This window comes from Oryctolagus cuniculus, chromosome 2 (assembly GCF_051225735.1).
Source record: "Oryctolagus cuniculus isolate XC-2025 breed Fujian yellow rabbit chromosome 2, ASM5122573v1, whole genome shotgun sequence".
Classification (NCBI taxonomy): Eukaryota; Metazoa; Chordata; class Mammalia; order Lagomorpha; family Leporidae; genus Oryctolagus; species Oryctolagus cuniculus.
In genome coordinates, this window is record NC_142868.1 from 122,310,577 (window position 1) to 122,328,667 (window position 18,091).

Consider the following 18,091-nt stretch of genomic DNA (forward strand, 5'->3'; position numbering starts at 1 on the left):
GAGCCAGGAACTCCATCAGGGTCTCACATGTGGGTGATAAGGGTCCAAGCACTTGGGTCATCTTCCATTGCTTTCCCAGGTGCATTGTGGGAGCTGGATGGAGAGTGGAACAGGCAAGATTTGAACTTGTGTGAGCTACATACAATATGGGATGCTGGAGTCTCAGGTGGTAGTTTAACCCACTTGGCCACAGTGCTGGCCCCAGAGGGTTTATTTTATTTTATTTTATTTTATTTTATTTTATTTTATTTTATTTTTGAGGTGATGAAAATATTCTGGAAATAGAGATGATGAATGTGCCATGATTTTGCTAAAATTTACTAACACACTAAAAAGAATTTTATGGTATATGAATTTATTTCAATAGAAGACTATTTTTTAGTTTGGAAAAATAAAAGAAAAAGCACCTAGTCAGTAGCTTTTTAGAAAATTACTATTAACATTCCCTTTGCTTTGCTTTTTAATTGTACTGTAAATAATATATATGCAAATGTTAGTTTCATCCCATGTTAAGTGATTTTCTCATTAGCATTTTCCATGTCCTCACCCAGTCTTTGTATTAACAAGTGCAAAGCACTCAATAATGCATACAGAGAACTGACTGATGAATTTCCTTCTTGTTAGACATGCAGGCTGAGTGTAGTCTTCCATTATGTAAGTGTTCATGAAGTTCTTGCGTATACATCTTTTTTAATATTTGGAATTCTTTCCTTAGGAGAGACTCCCCTAAGTAAAATACTGGGTGGAGGTAGAAGTTCAGGTTCAAGTGTATTGATCTGAGTCTCTTGAGGAGCCTGGCCAGTTTCCTTCCACGTGTTCTTGATGTTACGCAGCAATGGGGGAAGCAGAAGGAGGTGAGGGCTCCACGGTGAAGGGAGCAGGGAGCAGCCGGCTGGTCAGTGGAACACCAGTGGACAGAAAGTGCTGCGAGTGGTCCCGTCTTGAACTCTCTGGGGCTGCTCAGTCCTCTTTGCTTGCCTTCGGCCTCTACTTGGGCAAAGGTGAACTTCATGTATTCCTATCACTCTGTTAACTTCCCCAGGCGACAAGGTGACGGTTCAAACATCCAGACTTACTAACATAGCTATCCTACAGGGGATATGAACTATTTATGAGCAATAAGAATAGCCAATACATATGTGGGAAAATATCCACCCTCACTCATAGTCAAAGAAATGCAAAGTAAAACTAGATTCCATTTTTTATCAGATTGGAAAACAAACAAAAGTTTGGTAATGCCCAGTGTTTACAGGATTATGAAGAAATAGGCACTCTCCTACCTGATTGCTGGGAGTGTAAACAGATTGAGATCTTCTGCAGGGTAATTTAGCAATGTCTGTCAACATTTTGAAAACTCATACCCATTGACTCAGCAATTCTACCACTAGGAATGTGCCCTAGGGAAACATTGACAGAATTATACCAAAATCATGTGCAGGGATGTCCACTGCAACACTTTCGTAATAAAAAGCACATCCATCAGCAGAGGGTCAGACACCAACACTGATGTCATGGAAAAGTCTGCAGTCATTAAAACCTGAGGTGGAACCGCATATGCTGATCTGGAAAAGAACTTTGAAATATATCACGTTGGAAAAAAACCCAATGTACATGGCAATATGATTACATTTGTGTTAAATTTAAAAAATAGGTATACAGGTAAATGTAGACTTGTTTTCAAAAGGAATCCACAGCAAATGGTCATAACTTTTGGAAAATGACACTGGTGGTCAGAGGGAGAAGATAACTTTTGTTTTTTGTTTGACAATCCACCCCAATTTTTTTTATTAAGATTTATTTATTTGAAAGGCAGAATGATAGTGAAGCAGAGGCAGAGAGAGAGAGAAGGAAATCTTTCTGCTGGTTCTCTCTCCAAATGGTTGCAGCAGCGGAGCTGAGCCGATCTGAAGCCAGGAGCCAGGAGCTTCTTCCCAGGTCTCCCACGCAGGTGCAGGGGCCCAAGGACTTGGGCCATCTTCCACTGTTTTCTCAGGCCATAGCAGAGAGCTGGATTGGAAGTGGAGCAGCTGGGACTCCAACTGGCGCCCGTATGACATTCTGGTACTGTAGGCAGCGGCTTTACCTGCTACGCCACAGCACCAGCCCTGGCACTTTTTTTATAATACTTGGACTCTTACGCCAGGTGAATATAAGACTTCTAAAAAATATTTATATATTCATATTAAAGGTAGAGTTACACAGAGAGAGGGAGAGACAGAGAGAGAGAGAGAGATCCTCCATCTGCTGGTTCACTCCCCAAATGGCCACAACAGTTAGGGTTAGGCCAGGCTAAATTCAGAGCCAGGAGCTTCATCCTGGTCTCTCATGTGGGTTCAGGGGCCCAAGCACTTGGGCCATCTTCCACTGCTTTCCCAAGTGCATTAGCAGGGAGCTGGATTGGAAGTGGAGTAGCCAGGACTAGAACTGGCACCTAAACAGGATACCTGAATTGTAGGTGACAGCTTTACCTGCACACCACAACACTGGCCTTTATAAGACCATTAAAAAAATATAGAGATTTTGAAAACAGACAAGGAACGTATAGAGCTCAAGATGAGAGATCCCAGGACCGGCGCCATGGTGTAGTGGGTAAAGCCGCCGCCCGTGGTGCCATCGTGCCATAAGGAGACTTTGGAAAGTTTTTGCAACAGGGCAGGGCTCTGATTGGAAGGGATGGTCGGGGTGGGAGGATGGTCAGAAAGGGAAAGTGGTAGCCTTGGTGACGAAGAGGATGAGAAAGCGGCTGAATGAAGGAGGTGGCCCAAGCACCCGAGGAAACAGTCAGGAGGGGGCAGAGGGTTAGAGGCCAGAGGACGCAGGAGAAGCAAATATTGAGTTCACTTTTATTGCTTTTGTTTTTGAAAGGCAGAGAGACAGAGAAAGAGCACTCCTATGTGCTGGTTCACTCTCCAGTTGCCTACAATGGCTGGGCCGGTCCAGGCCCAAACCCTGGAAGTCCATCATGTCTTCCATGTGGGTGGCAGGCACCCAGTTGCTTGAGCCACCACGGTTGTCTCCTAGAGTCTGTGTTGGCAGGAAGCTGGATTCAGGAATTGAACTCAGCTCTCCGAGATGGCACATGTGTGTCTCAACCGGCATCTTAATCAGCAAGCCAAAAGCCTGCCTGCACCGTGGATTCACTTTTGAATGTGGTAAGCTGAGGGCCATGTTGAGTCCAAACTTGTTGCATTGGTGTGTGGATCTGGAGCGCAGAGAATGCTGGGTTGGAGAAGGACAAGCAGGATCAGGTGTGGGCCAGGCTGCTTCTGCAGACAGCAATGTCAGGTAGCGTGCAGTTGAAAGTAAGTGTAAGGAAATTGTGTACACCAAAACGAGGCCTAGTTCAAGGTGAGACTCTGGAGATCCCTGATCCTAAGGGTTGGATAGAGGAAGAGAAGAGGGGCTGAGAAGGCGGGATGAGAGCTGTGAGTGGAAAACCAGGGGCCCGTAGGGTCACACATGCCTGTTTTCTGCTCCTGGCTGGACACCATGACTGATTTTTTTTTTTAAGTTATTCTCCCACCAGTGCCAATTCTCCTGCTCTTGTCACATCCGCACAGTAAAATCCCAACCCTAGATTTTCTGCTTATATTCCTAAAGAGGCCACCCAACCAACAAGCGTGACCCCATGCTGGATTCACGGCTTATACCGCCATGCCACCTTCAAGCCTTTTTCTGATGCAACACTTCTCCTTGACGGTTCTGACTGACTCCCCAGCTAAATATTCCCTTGCTTCACTCTCATCTCTCACTTCCACTCTCATCTTTATGGCCGATTTCATCTCCTCCTTCAGGCTACTAACGAGACTCTTAGGAGTAAACACCTTTAACAGCTCAGCCCTCTCCCTGTTTATGTGGTTAAAACCCAGTTACACCCCACAACCCAGTGCCAGATGAGAAAACCAAGCTCAACCTCTCCCAGTGCTCTCAATATTATCCCTCTCTCCCCTACCTGATCTTTCAACAAGGGAGGTTCGTTTTGACTTTCTGTAAATTTTAAAAACAAAATAAATATAGTATGTACTGTTTTTTTTGATCTGCTTTTTTAATCATCATGGTGTTTGCCAGATACATCCATATTGTTTCATGCTGTCATTTCCCTTGCCACATAAACACTCCATTGTATGAATAGACCATAACTTCCGTATCCACGCAAACACAATGGCAGTTTGGGTAGTTTCCAGTCTGGAGGTATTGTATGGTAGAAGATACGGTGGAAGGTATGATGGAGATAAGAACAAAGTGGGTCAGACTTCATTCATCTTTGTGGGTCCAGTACCTCACACATGCCTGGTGTAATGGTTTAGGTATAAAAATGTGAGGGAGGTAAAGTGGCACTTGTCCACTGTTTGGATGGTGAGATAATTACTGCAATATTATGTTCATTCCTGTGGACCACGTTTAAATGTCTAAGAAGGCTTATTGATACCTTGACTTGCCTATGGAGGGCAGCCCTGGAGGTGTGTCTGGAAGCCATGCTATGTCAGGTGTGGTGGGAGGCGCTAAAGACAGTTCTCATGGAAATAAGAGCAAAGGGAATGAGATGAGGACTGGGTTCCTCTTGAAGACAGCCTTGGGCCAATGGCTCGAAATTTTGGGCAAGCAGCTTTCAGCTCAATAATGATACTGGGTAATATTTTTTGGAGTATCTGCCATACACCAGACCCTGGCACATGCTCAGGGCCGGGATCCATTGTTTCAGCACAAGAAGGGCTTTTAAAATGACGAGACTTGAACATGAGCTGCGTGGTGAAATGGTGATCACTTTGTAACGGCAGCTACGAGCCCCCCCAGACCCACTCGTCTCCCTCTCCTGACAGCACTACGTCTTACATCTCTCCAGCAGCCACCTGCAGGGCCTCCGCGGGCTCCATCAGCACCGGCACAGCACAAAGCGCCTCTGTTAGAGGAGTGGTTCCGGGCCTTTCCAGTCTCCCCAGGACGGCTCTCCAGCATTGCTCGGACTCATAACCTGCGTGTGCGTGTGTGTGTGTGTGTGTGTGTGTGTGTGTATGAGTAGTGGGGAGAAGCAGAAAACGTCTCTCATCGATCTGTCCAGTTTGTAACTTTCGGCCTCAGAAAGAAAAGCCCAGACAAGTAAATCCGGGAGGCTACATGCACAAAGTGTTTGTTAGAAGCAAAATGTTGCCGTCCTTGCAGGGGACACGGTGCTGCTGGCTCGGGGACAGGATACAGGACGCTTTATCTCTCCATTGGCGCCTGAGGCCTAAGCCTGGCGGCTGGCTGCAGGATCACAAACAGGCAGCGGCCAGACAGGGATGGGCAGGCTGTGGGGCGCTGGGCCCGCTGCCCATTCGCCGCCCCAGAACCCTGCTCTCTCATCACTCGTGTTTCTTCTGGGTCCTCTGGTTTCATTTGATTGCAAGTTTCAGGAAGCTGGGTGACAATGGGCAGACCCCCCCACCCGCTTCCCCTGCAAGTCTGGCTCCCCTCCTCTCCTGCAGCCCTAATTCATGGCTTATTTCACCTCCCCTGCTGGACAGAGCCCCACGCCCACTAACAGTGCTAGCATGATAAATATCAGCTGTGCTGACCTTTCGCTCTGGGTGCCGGAGTGGCCCCGACTCCTGAGCGCTGACTTCTTTGCGCTTAAAGTGGATTTAAGTGGCTGCAGGGCCCTGTACTCGGGCTTGATGGAATCAAATAGAGATTGCCTTATTTGACTGAAAAAAAAAATTTCCACTTGAAAGCTAGAGTCCTCCAGGGAAATTCACCCAGGGCATACACATATACAACTTTAAATTGGATTTTAAAAATACTTCGCCAGCTGTTTGCTAGGTCGTGCTTTAGGTTCTTGCTCTTGATTGCTGTTGGGTCCATTTGGGGTGGGGTGGGGGGAAGGCCAGGAGGGCGTGGAGTAGCTGCCAAGGCTGCAGGGCCCCGGATGCCAGCGGACTTTCCCAGGAGCCCTGGCAGCTGTTGCCATGGGCCTTTAGAAACCCTCAGACCCCTGGCACCAAAGTCTGCATCTCGCCCAGAGAAAACAGCCAGAGGGCTCAAGCCACCTCCCCCAGCCCTGGCCCCAGCCCTGCGTGGTCGCTCCTGAGCCAAGGCCTGGAAGAAAAGAAGTGAAGAAGCACTCTTCTCAGCTGGTAGGGGATTTTGCGCTTTCTGTGGCTAAATATTTCTTTCAGCTCCTTGTGTGACCTTCAAGGCTGCACAGGTGGGGCCTCTGTCTGGAGCCGTTGTCCCCCTCCTCTCTCCCTGCTTGACTTCCCGTCATCCTCCGGTCCCGGCCGGCTGTCACTGCCGCAGGGAGTGGTGCTGAAGAACTCCGGGGTGCTGGGGTTTGGGTCCTGGCCTAGCACTTAGGAGCTGTGTGACCTTGAGCTAGTCCCTTAACCCCTCTGTGCCACTCAGTGTTCTCTTCTGTAAAAGAGAGACGATGGGAGCACCTACCTCAGTGAGGCCATTGCAAGGTGAGGATTCAATGAGTTAATATACGGTGTGTAGGGGTCAGCACTGTGGCGCAGCAGGTTAATGCCCTGGCCTGCAGGGCCGGCATCTCATATGGGTGCAAGTTCGAGTCTTGGCTGCTCCACTTACAATCCAGCTCTCTGCTATGGCCTGGGAAAGCAGTAGAAGATGGCCCAAGTCCTTGGACCCCTGAAACCCACATGGGAGACCCGGAGGAAGCTCCTGGCTCCTGGCTTTGGATTGGCGCAGCTCTGGCTGTTGAGGCCATCTGGGGAGTGAACCATTGAATGGAAGACCTCTCTGCCTTTCCTCTCTCTGTGTAATTCTGGCTTTCAAATAAATAAATAAATCTTATATATATATATATATATATATATGGTGTGTAAATCACTGTTGTAAAATGCTCACAACGTGGCCTGGCACACACTATGCCTCCGTATGCCTCTCCTAAGTCCGCGTCGCCAGGCTGGGAAGCCAGCTGCTGCCCTGAGCTCTCCCAGCCTCCTGCACTTTTTCTATGCAGCACCTGCCCTCGTTCACCACCTCTGTCCCTTCCACCAGGGAAGGAACTACGTCTGTCTTGTGCTCTACTGTCCAGTCCTCCTGACCTAAACCATGCCTGGCGTATGAGAGCCTTAAGAAAGCCTTGTGACTGCAATAGTAAATGACACATAGAGAAGAAGAAACGCTACAAGGCAAATGTGATGCAGAAGGCCGAGAGACTCTGGGCTCTTGGGTCACGTTTTTCCATCCATATTTGCTCCATATATAAACTTGGCCTTTTCATTTTGTTTGTCTGACTGTTAAACAAAGAGAGAGATGATGAATTTTGAGTTTCGGGATTATAAGGACAAGGTTTTATAATCACATCCTTTGCCGGGAATCTCTGCCTCTATCTAGTTTTTCTAGATTTAATCAAATATTAAATGTATGCAAAAGAATAACGTGGGGCCGGTGCTGTGGTGTAGTGGGTAAGGCTGCCGCCTGCGGTGCCAGCACCCCATATGGATGCTGGTTTGAGTCCCGGCTGCTCCACTTCCAATCCAGCTCCCTGCTTTGGCCTGGGAAAGCAGTAGAAGATGGCCCAAGTGTTTGGGCCCCTGCACCCGTGTGGGAGACATTGAAGAAGCTCCCGGCTCCTGGCTTCAGATCAGCTCAGCTCCGGCTGTTGCAGCCATTTGGGGAGTGAACCAGCAGAAGGAAGACCTCTCTCTTTCTCTTTTTTTTTCTCTCTCTCTCTCTGCCTCTCTGAAACTCTGCCTTTCAAATAAATAATTAAATCCTTTTTTAAAAAAAGAATAACTTACAAAAGCAGAGCATGAAAAATGAACACCCAACGATGTACAACCCATTTAAGATGTGGATCACAATGCACACCCCCCCAAACCCCTCCCAAATTTTTGTTAGTCATCCTCTCACTTTTCTTTCCACTTTTAATCCCAAAATAGGCATCTCTGAATAATACGCTGGTATTGCTTGTCTTTTTTTTTTTTTTTTTTTTTTTTTGACAGCCAGAGGTAGACATAGATAGAGAGAAAGGTCTTCCTTTTCCGTTGGTTCACCCTACAAATGGACACTACGGCCAGCATGCTGTGATCCGAAGCCAGGAGCCAGGTGCTTCCTCCTGGTCTCCCATGCACGTGCAGGGCCCAAGCACTTGGGCCATCCTCCACTGCCTTGCCGGGCCACTGCAGAGAGCTGCACTGGAAGAGGAGCAACCGGGACAGAATCTGATGCCCCAACCGGGACTAGAACCCGGGGTGCCAGCGCCGCAGATGGAGGATTAGCCTAGTGAGCTGCGGCGCCAGCCATTATTGCTTGTCTTTTAACATTGCGTAAAATACCTCATGCTGTCTGTTTTCTTCAGCTTGCTGGAGACTCAGCAGGTTAAGCTGCCGCCTGGGGGTCCTGCATTCCCTATTAGAGTGCCTGGAATTGAGTCTCGCCTCTTCTGACCCAGCTTCCTGCTAATGTGCTTGAGAGGCAGCCGATGATGGCCCAAGTACCTGGACTCCTGCCACCCACCTGGGAGACTTGGGTAGAGTTTCTGGCTTTTGGCTTCAGCCTGGAGTAGCTCTGGCCTTTGAGGGCATTTGGGGAGTAGATCAGTAAACAGAAGACCTCTTTTTTTTTCCTCTCCCTCTCTCTTCCCTTCTTTCTCTGTTGCTCTGCCTTTCTAATGACGAACTGTTTTCAATAATAATAATAATAAAGTATCTTTATGCAAACTTTGCTTTGCTCACCTCCCCACATGACGTGTGTGGTATCTGTGACACTTGCTGTGGCCGTCCTGTCTCATGTTCCGATACGTGAGCACTCTGCGCTATCAGTGGCCGTTCGGGCTGCTGGCAGTTCTGGGTTTTTGCTGTTGCTTACAGTGCTGATGTGAACGTTCCTATGTGTGGCTGCTGGGCCCACGGTCAAGAGTTGTTTTGGGAATTTTCCTGCGTCCTCAAGTTTGCACGTTTTGAACTTGTCTAGACGAAGCTCAGTTGATTTTCTCAAGGAATTCCCCGGCTTTCCATCTGGTCCCAAGCCTCAGGTTCCGCTGTGTCCATCTTCTGGCTGCATCGGGTGGGTTGGGAAGCGGCTGTGAGCAGGGCCAGGAGGAGCCTATTGGTTGCGGCCCCACCTCTGGGGGCAGGAGGGGACGACTTGGCCCGGTGACTCAGAAGATCTGCACTTGAGGTCCGTTCCCTCCTGCCCACAGGCCCCACACAGAGCCGCACAGACAGGAGCAAACTCTGTTTATCCAGAGCCAAAATGCTCAGTGAAAACCAAACATAGCTGGGAACAGCAGTGCTTCTGAATAATCCATTTTTTTTCAAGCTCATGAAAGTTAACATTTTTCTCAACTAAGTGAAAGTGGTACCAGTAACTTCCTTTTGTAGCCTGCCTTTGAACCCATTGTTTTAAAATTCGAAAGTGCATTGTAGTAGGGTTTCAAGAAAGATTGAATTGTGCCTGCCTCTGTGTGTGTGTGTGTGTGAAGCAGACACAGAATTCTCTGTCTGCTGGTTCACTCCCCAGAGGCCTGCAAACCCAGTCCCAGTCTCCCACTTTTTTGGCAGGGATGCAACTATTTGAGCCATCTCTGCTGCCTCCCAGGGTGCACATTAGCGAGACGTTGGAATTGGGAGCAGAGCCAGGACTCTGAGATGCGATGCAGGCTTTCCAAAAAGCATCTTAACTGCTATACCAAACACCTGACCCAAAGTTTGTGTGTGTGTGTTTTAACGTTCATTAAATTATTTTATTTGAAAGGCAGAGTGACAATGAGAGAGCAAGAGACGGAGATCTTCCATGTAGTGGTTCACTCCCCAGATGGCCACAACAGCCAGATCTGCACCAGGCTGAAGCCAGGAGCCAGAAATCCTATTCCGATCTCCTATGTGGGTGGTAGGTGCCCATGTACTTGGGCCATCTTCTCTTGCCTTCCCAGGGACAACAGCAGGAAGCTGGATGGGAAGTGAAGCAGCTGGGACCTGAAGGAACTGGTGTTTCCACATAGGATGCTGGCACTACAGGCCAGAGCACGTGTGGCACCACAGCGCCACAATACCAGCACTTGAACTCTGTGGGGCTCAAAAATATTTTTTTGAGTTGTGTTGTCTCCGTCAGTAGTTCAGGGATCTATTTGCAAAACCAAAAGTAGTTCTTTCTTCCAGGCCAGCATTGTGATACAGCAGGTTAAGCCACGCCTGCAACACTGGCATCTCATGTGGGCGCTGGTTAGAATCCCAGTTGCTCCGCTTCTGATCCAGCTCCCTGCTAATGAGTCTGGGAAAGCAACAGAAGATGGCCCAAGTGCTTGGAACCCTGCCACCCACATGAAAGACCTGGATGGAGTTCCAGGCTCCTGGCCTCGGCCTGGCCCAGCCTTGGCCATTTTGGCCATCTGGGGAGTAAACCAAGGGATAGAAGACATCTCTCTCTGTCTCTTTCTCTCTGTAATTCTTCCTTTCAAATAAAAAAAAATTCTTTTAAAAAAGCACACACACACACAAAACAAAAGCAGAGGAGCTGACCTCCGATAGAGGATGAGGGCATCAGAGGCCGCAGCCTAACTGCTGTGCCAGACCCTGACCCCAACCTCAGTGAGGTGCAGAAATAAGCCCCAGGGAAGGCAGACATTTGGCTCAAAGGCTGCGTCGCCACTCGGGACACCTGCACCTATATTAGGGTGCCTCGTTCTAGTCCTGGCTCCTCCACTTCCACTAGTCAGTGCCCTGAGACGGCTCAAGTATTTCAGCTTCTACCACCCACATGGGAGACCCGAACTGAGATCTGGGCTCCTGGCTTCAGCCAGAATCAGTCCTGGCTGTTGCAGGAATTTGGGAAATAAACCAGCAGATAGAAGATTTCTGTCTCTTTCTGCCTCTGCCTTTCAAATAAAGTGAGAAGAAATAATTCAAAATAAAATTAAATAAATGAGCTATAGAAATAAGTACCAGGAGGGGTAGACCTTTGGTGCAGTAGTTAAGACCACTGGCAGCCATTGCAGCCATCTGGGAAGTGACCCAGTGGACAGAAGACCTCTCTCTCTCTCTGTAACTCTGCCTCTAAAGTAAATGAATACATCTTAAAAAAAAAAAAAAAAAAGGAAAGAAAGAAAAAGAAAAAGCCCCTCTTGGATGCCTACATCCCATATCACAGTACCTGGGTTTGAGTCCTGGCTCTACTCTCATTTTTTTTTAAAGATTTATTTACTTACTTGAAAGAGTTACACAGAGAGGAGAGGCAGAGAGACAGAGAGAGACAGAGAGAGAGAGAGATGTCTCCATCCGCTGGTTCACTCCCCAGATGGCCACAGCGGCCAGAGCTGCGCCGATCCAAAGCCAGGAGCCAGGAGCCTCTTCCAGGTCTCCCACGCGGATGTAGGGGCCCAAAGACTTGGGCCATCCTCCACTGCTGTCCCAGGCCATAGCAGAGAGGTGGATCAGAAGTGGAGCAGCCAGGTCTTGAACCGGCACCCATATGGGATGCCGACGCTTCAAGCCAGGGCATCAACCTGCTGCGCCACAGTGCCGCCGCCCCCTTTTTTTTTCTTACAGGCAGAGTGGACAGTGAGAGAGAGAGAGAGAGAGAAAGGTCTTCCTTTGCCGTTGGTTCACCCTCCAATGGCCGCCGCGGCCGGCGCACCTCACTGATCCGATGGCAGGAACCAGGTACTTATCCTGGTCTCCCATGGGGTGCAGGGCCCAAGCACTTGGGCCATCCTCCACTGCACTCCCGGGCCACAGCAGAGGGCTAGCCTGGAAGAGGGGCAACCGGGACAGAATCCGGTGCCCCGACCAGGACTAGAACCTGGTGTGCTGGCGCCGCAAGGCGGAGGATTAGCCTAGTGAGCCGCGGCGCCGGCCTCTCATTTTTAATTTATTTTGAAAGTCAGAGCTCCAGAGAGAGCGAACGAGAAAATCGCTTCTCAGCCTTTTGGCTAAGATCAAGTGAAGAGAGAGTGAGAGATCCTCCATCCACTGTTTCACTCCCCAAATGACCCCAATCGCTGGGGCTTGGCCAAGCCGAATCTAGGAGCCCAGAGCTTCTTCTGGGTCTCCCATGTAGGTGCAGGGACCCAAGCACTTGGGCCATCTTCTGCTGCTTACCCAGGCCATAGAAGAGAGCTGGATCAAAACTGGAGCAGTGGCCGGTGCCGCGGCTCACTAGGCTAATTCTCCACCTGCGGCGCTGGCACAGCGGGTTCTAGTCCCGGTCAGGGCGCTGGATTCTGTCCTGGTTGCTCCTTTTCCAGTCCAGCTCAAAACAAATTTTAGGGGCCAGCGCCATGGCGCAGTAGGTTAATCCTCAGCCGGTGCCAGCATCCCATATGGGTGCCAGTTCTAGTCCCAACTGCCCCTCTTCCAGTCCAGCTCTCTGCTATGGCCTGGGAAAGCAGTAGAAGATGGCCCAAGTCCTTGGGCCCCTGCACCCATGTGGAAGACCAGGAAGAACTGCTTGGCTCCTGGTTTTGGATCAGCACAGCACCAGCCATAGTGGCCATCTGGGGAGTGAACCATCGGATGGAAGACCTTTCTCTCTGTCTCTCTCTCTCTTACTGTCTGTAACTCTAACTCCTAAATAAAATAAATAAAAATTTTTTTTGACAGGCAGAGTTAGACAGTGAGAGAGAGAGAGAGTGACAGAGAGAAAGGTTTTCCTTCCATTGGGTAACCCCCCAAATGGCTGCTACGACTGGTGTGCTGCGCCGATCCAAAGCCAGGAGCCAGGTGCTTCCTCCTGGTCTCACATGTGGGTACAGGGCCCGAGCACTTGGACCATCCTCCACTGCCTTCCTGGGCCACAACAGAGAGCTGGACTGGAAGAGGAGCAACCGGGACTAGAACCTGGTGTGCCAGCAGTGCAGGCGGAGGATTAGCCAAGTGAGCCGCAGCGCCGGCCAAGAAATAAAATCTTTAAAAAAAAATTTAAGTTTCTCCAGTACAATTAAAAAAAGCAAGCCAGTATTGCACATAAATGTAGCTACACTTGCCCAGACTGTGTTCCTCCTGCCTGTCCCTTTGCTGTATCCATGCCTATGCCACAGGGACTAACATCATCTAAAAGCATTTCCCCACCCGAGCTGCTCCCCTCTTAATTCACCTCGCCTGGATCAACCTTAAATGATAAGAACCAAAACAGCAGCAACAACAAAGACACCCATATGCAAAAATTTCTTACCCATGATCCCTCTCTTCTCCACTCATCCCCAAACTCATTGACTCCCACAGAATAAAATCAGCCCAGGTATGCAAAGCTTTCTCCAAACTCCCTTGACCCCTTTGGCCATCTCCGCAGACATCTGCACAGACACCCCATTTAAAGCTGAGTTTCAGGGCTCAGGATCCCTGGAGCCGGCCACAGACGCTGGGGCCCGAGGCGCCGGGCAGCAGCACAGCCCTGCCTTCATGCCCTGTCATCAGCTGTCTGCACCTCCTGCTGCAGGCTTCAGCCACACCTGGCCCGTGTCAGCTCCCAGAGCTTCCCAGTGCCAGTCTCCCCGCCTGGAAGCCACCCACTCTGCTGTTTCCAGGCCCTACCCGTCCTCAGGGCCCACCTCCTCTAAACCTTCCCTGACCGCCATCCCCCTCCTCTAGACTTCAGAATCCAGGGCAGAGCGTGGAGCTAGGCTGAAACCCCAGAGGGCAGGAATAATGGCGTTCCCGCGCCCAGGGCCTTCTGCGTGAATGCAGACAAAGCTCACGGCATTTCAGCACAGGGTGGCGACGGTGATGCTGCAAGGAGAAGTACTGAAAATAAAAAGCAGGGCCGGCATTGTGGCGCAGCGGGTAGCCACACTGCCTGTGACAGCGGCATCCATGTCAGAGCCCCAGTTTGAATCCCACCTGACCCAGCTCCCTGCTAATGCGCCTGGGAAGGCAGCAGAGGATGGCCCCAGGAACTGAGCCCCTGCCCTGTCTGGATGGAGTTCCTGACTCTTGGCTTCAGCCTGTCCCAGCCCCAGCCATTGCGCCCATTTGGGGAGTGAATCAGCAGACGGAACATCTCTCTGTCACTCTGCCTTTCAAATAAATAAACAAAGAGAGAAAAAAAGAAAAGAAAGAGAAAAGGAACATTCCCTCTTTCTCTAGTTCCGATTAGGTCTTCCTTCCTGTCCTCTCCCCCTAACAGCACCTGCTGGAAAACACCCAGGGTACCTTCTTGATTCTATTACTTAAGGAAGCAAATAGAGAAGTTGAAAAAAGCAAACTAATACATTTCTTTTAATGACTCAGATAGCCTAGGAGAGGTAAACAAAAGGGCAATGCCCTCAGGGAGGCCGTCCAGGTGGCTCTGAGAGGAGCTGGCCAACGCCTGGCCCGCAGAACCACTCAGCCGCTGCTGCTCCCCAGGTCTGAGGGTGAGTCGGTAAAGGAAATGGGTCGAATCAGAGGTGGGCTCTGGCAGGGCCTGGCCTGTACTTGAGGCACCCACATCCCGTTTCAGAGTGCTTGGGGCTTGAGTTCTGGTCCTGCTCTCCGAGGTGATGGCTCAAGTACTTGGGTCCCTGCCACCCACAAAGGCTACCCTAACACAGTTCTGGGCTCCTTCACTCCTTTGCACCTGTGGCGTCTTAACCATTACGCCAAATCCTGCCCCTCCATCTGATATGGAACCTGAGGGCCATGTCAGTCACCTCACAATAGTCCATGGGAGCTTCTTAAGAGTAGCGTTTTTTTCTTTCTTTCCTTTTTAATATTTATTTGAAAGGCAGAGTTAAAGAGAGGGAGAAAGAGGAGGAAGATCTTGCTTCTCCTGGTTTACTTTTTTTTTTTTTTTTGACAGGCAGAGTGGACAGTGAGAGAGAGAGACAGAGAGAAAGGTCTTCCTTTTTGCCATTGGTTCACCCTCCAATGGCCGCCGCAGCCGGCGCACCGCACTGATCCAATGGCAGGAGCCAGGTGATGCTCCTGGTCTCCCATGGGGTGCAGGGCCCAAGCACTTGGGCCATCCTCCACTGCACTCCCTGGCCACAGCAGAGAGCTGGCCTGGAAGAGGGGCAACCAGGACAGAATCCGGCGCCCGACCGGGACTAGAACCTGGTGTGCCAGCACTGCAAGGCGGAGGATTAGCCTAGTGAGCCGCCGCGCCAGCCTCTACTGGTTTACTTCTGAAATGGCTGGCAAACCCCGGGCCAGGGTGAAGCCAGGAGCCTGGAACTCCATACTGGTCTCCCACTTGAGTGACAGGGACCCAAACACTCAGGCCGTCTTATGTGGTTCTCCCAGGCACGTTAGCAAGGAGCTGGAAGGGAAGTAGGGAGCCAGCACGGAACCAGCTTCACAGGCAGTGGCTTTACCTCTTTGCACCACAACTGGACTTACAGCCCTGGCCCATCTGACCCCATTCTACCTCCCTAAAATCATTGCCACCTCCCCACAGGCAGCACACCCCCCCTGCAGTCAGCCCTTTCCTGCTGCCCGAGGCAGACACCCCCCAGTGGAAAGACTGAGTGAACCCCACAGGCTAGGGAGTGGGACGGCCTTGGGGATCATTCTCCTTTCACACTGAGCTTCCCGGCCGAGGGCGAAGTCCTGGGGGGGGGGGGGGAGGAACTTTACTCAGTCACCTCCGGACTCACTTCTGCATCTGCACCACGGCCATCACAGTGTGCCTGAACACCCCTTCACTGCTGGGTCCCTGTGGACATCCGGCCCTCCTCCAAGACCCAGGCTGCCCCTCCCAGCCCTGGCCGTCACTGCCCCCAATAGCTTAATCAGATAAGAGTAATCAGAGCTGACCCTGTTTAGAGAAGCCTTGGAGAAGGCAATCACAATAGCCCAATTTCTTTTACAAAGGATCATTGCTTTAATCTCACCACAAACACTAGGGAGGCAACTCTTAGAGATAGAAACACAGGAGGGATTAACACTCTGCTGGAAGTCACACCGGGGCAGGCACTCACCAGGAGGCCAGGTCTGCAACACCTGACCTTGGCCTCTGTCCTACCCCAAGCTGCCCCTCATAATAACAAAGCTATCTTTATTTCCCTAAAATGAAAAATGTGCTAATATTTTAATTGGGAACTTTTCCTAGTAAAATGTTAATTTTACTAGAAATTAGTACTACTACCCTGCCAGGTTAAAATACTAAAAATGAGGGGCTGGTGCTATGGCACAGAGGGTTAAGCCACTGCCTGTGACACCAGCATCCCATGTGAGGCCCAGTTCAAATCCCGGGTGCTGCTCTTCCAGTCCAGCTCCCTGCTAATGTGCCTGGGAAAGCAGTGGAAGATGGCCCAGATGCCTGGGTCCTTGTCACCCACATGAGAGGTCTGGGTGGAGTTCCTGGCTCCTGACTTCCACCTGGCCCAGCCTAGGCCATTGCAGCCATTTGGGAAATGAACCATGAATGGAAGATCTCTCTCTCTCTCTCTCTCTCTCTCTCTCTCTCTAACTCTTTTTTTTTTTTTTTAAGATTTATTTATTTATTTGAAAGTCTGAGTCACACAGAGAGAGAAGGAGAGGCAGAGAGAGAGAGAGGTTTTCCATCCACTGATTCACTCCCCATTTGGACACAAGGACCAGAGCTGAGCCAATTCAAAGCAAGGAGCCAGAAGTTTTTCCGGGTCTCCCATATGAGAGCAGGGGCCCAAGCACCTGGGCCATCTTCTGCTGCTTTCCCAGGCCATAGCAGAGAGCTGGATCGGAAGTGGAACAGCTGGACTTGACCCGGCGCCCATATGGGATGCCAGCACTGCAGGAGGTGGCTTTACCCGCTACGCCACAGTGCCAGCCCCCCAAAAAAGAATTTTCTAAAGCAAAATATTGAAAATGTTTTTGTCTTAAGCTGTCTCATCTTCCTGAATTCAGGATAGACTTGAGGATTAAACCATGATTAGGCCACCTAATAATGTGTTTATATTTATGCTTATCACACTGAAATCTACTAAACCTTTTGGATATTTAATAAAAATGCAGGTACATTTGAGAAAAAAAAAAAAAGAAAAATTACTCAGTGTGCCTGCATATTGGCAACAGCAACTTGCCATACAAAAGATAGCATGTTATTTTTAGGCATTCCTGAAATTGTGAAACTCAGAAAGCACATTTATATTATAAAAACATTATGTTTGTTAGTACTTTATATCTATTATAATCCTCATGAAATCCCTCTGCAAGAACTGGCATTTTTGTCTCCACTTATTTATTTTATTTATTTATTTGAAAGGCAGAGTTACAGAGAGGCAGAGGGAGGGTGGAGGAGGAGAGAGGGAGAGAAGGAAAGTCTTCCATCCACTGGTTCACTTCCCAAATGGCTGTGACAGCCAGAGTTGGGCTGATCCAAAGCCAGGAGCTTCTTCTGGGTCTCCCACATGGTACAGGGGCCCAAGCACTTGGGCCATCTTCTACTGCTCTCCCAGGCCATAGCAGAGAGCTGGATTGGAAGTGGAGCAGCTGGGTCTTGAACCGGCGCCCATATGGGATGCTGGCACTGCAGGCAGTGGCTTTACCTGCTGCGCCACAGTGCTGGTCCGTGGTCTCCACTTTGAAGATGAGGAAACCAAGGCCACAGGGCCTCAGCTGTGTGACCTGCTCATCAGCGCACGAGTGGCTGCCACAGTCAGGGTCCTGGCAAGAAAGGTGCACTCCACTCGGGTGACTGCAGAATTCAGTAAAGAAACTGTGATGGCCGGGACAGAGGTACAGCTGTTTGGCCTACCCCAACTGGAACAACTGCATCCCATACCAGAGGGCCTGGGTTTGAGTCCCAGCTACATATCCTGATCCTGGCTTCCAGCTAACGAGCACCCTGGGAGTCAGCACCCTGGGAGTAGTTGGGTCCCTGCCACCATGTGGGAGACTCTGCTTAAGTTCTGAGCTCCAAGCTTTGGCCAGGTCCACCCCCAGTTGTCCCAGGCATTTGGGGAGTGAATCAGGGGGTGGGACCTTTAGGTCTCTCTCTTAGTCTTTCAAAAAAATAAAATAAAATAAATTTTTTTGAAGTAGAGGCAGGGTGTAGGGAAACCACGTGGGCAGTGTACTGTTGGGGGGAGCTACCCAGCCTGTGCGGGAGAGCAGACGTGGAGCAAGGAGGCCAAGCCCAGGGAAATCTGCAGTCCTAGGACTTGGGGGCCACAGCAGCCTCCTAGCTCTAAGAACTCAGGGGAATTAACTCCAGCCCCGCGGTCCCCCGACCCTTGGGCCCCCCGTGG

At 50.1% G+C, this 18,091-nt stretch overlaps 1 long non-coding RNA gene across 1 annotated transcript in view; it reads left to right on the forward strand.

Annotated features, from left to right (window-relative positions):
* The first annotated feature begins 5,913 nt into the window (after positions 1-5,913).
* Positions 5,914-18,091, forward strand: part of LOC127490301 (uncharacterized) — a 50,928-nt gene continuing 38,750 nt past the window's right edge. The window contains exon 1 of the long non-coding RNA XR_016229252.1: positions 5,914-6,113. This is a non-coding gene — a long non-coding RNA (uncharacterized LOC127490301). The remainder of the gene's footprint in view (positions 6,114-18,091) is intronic.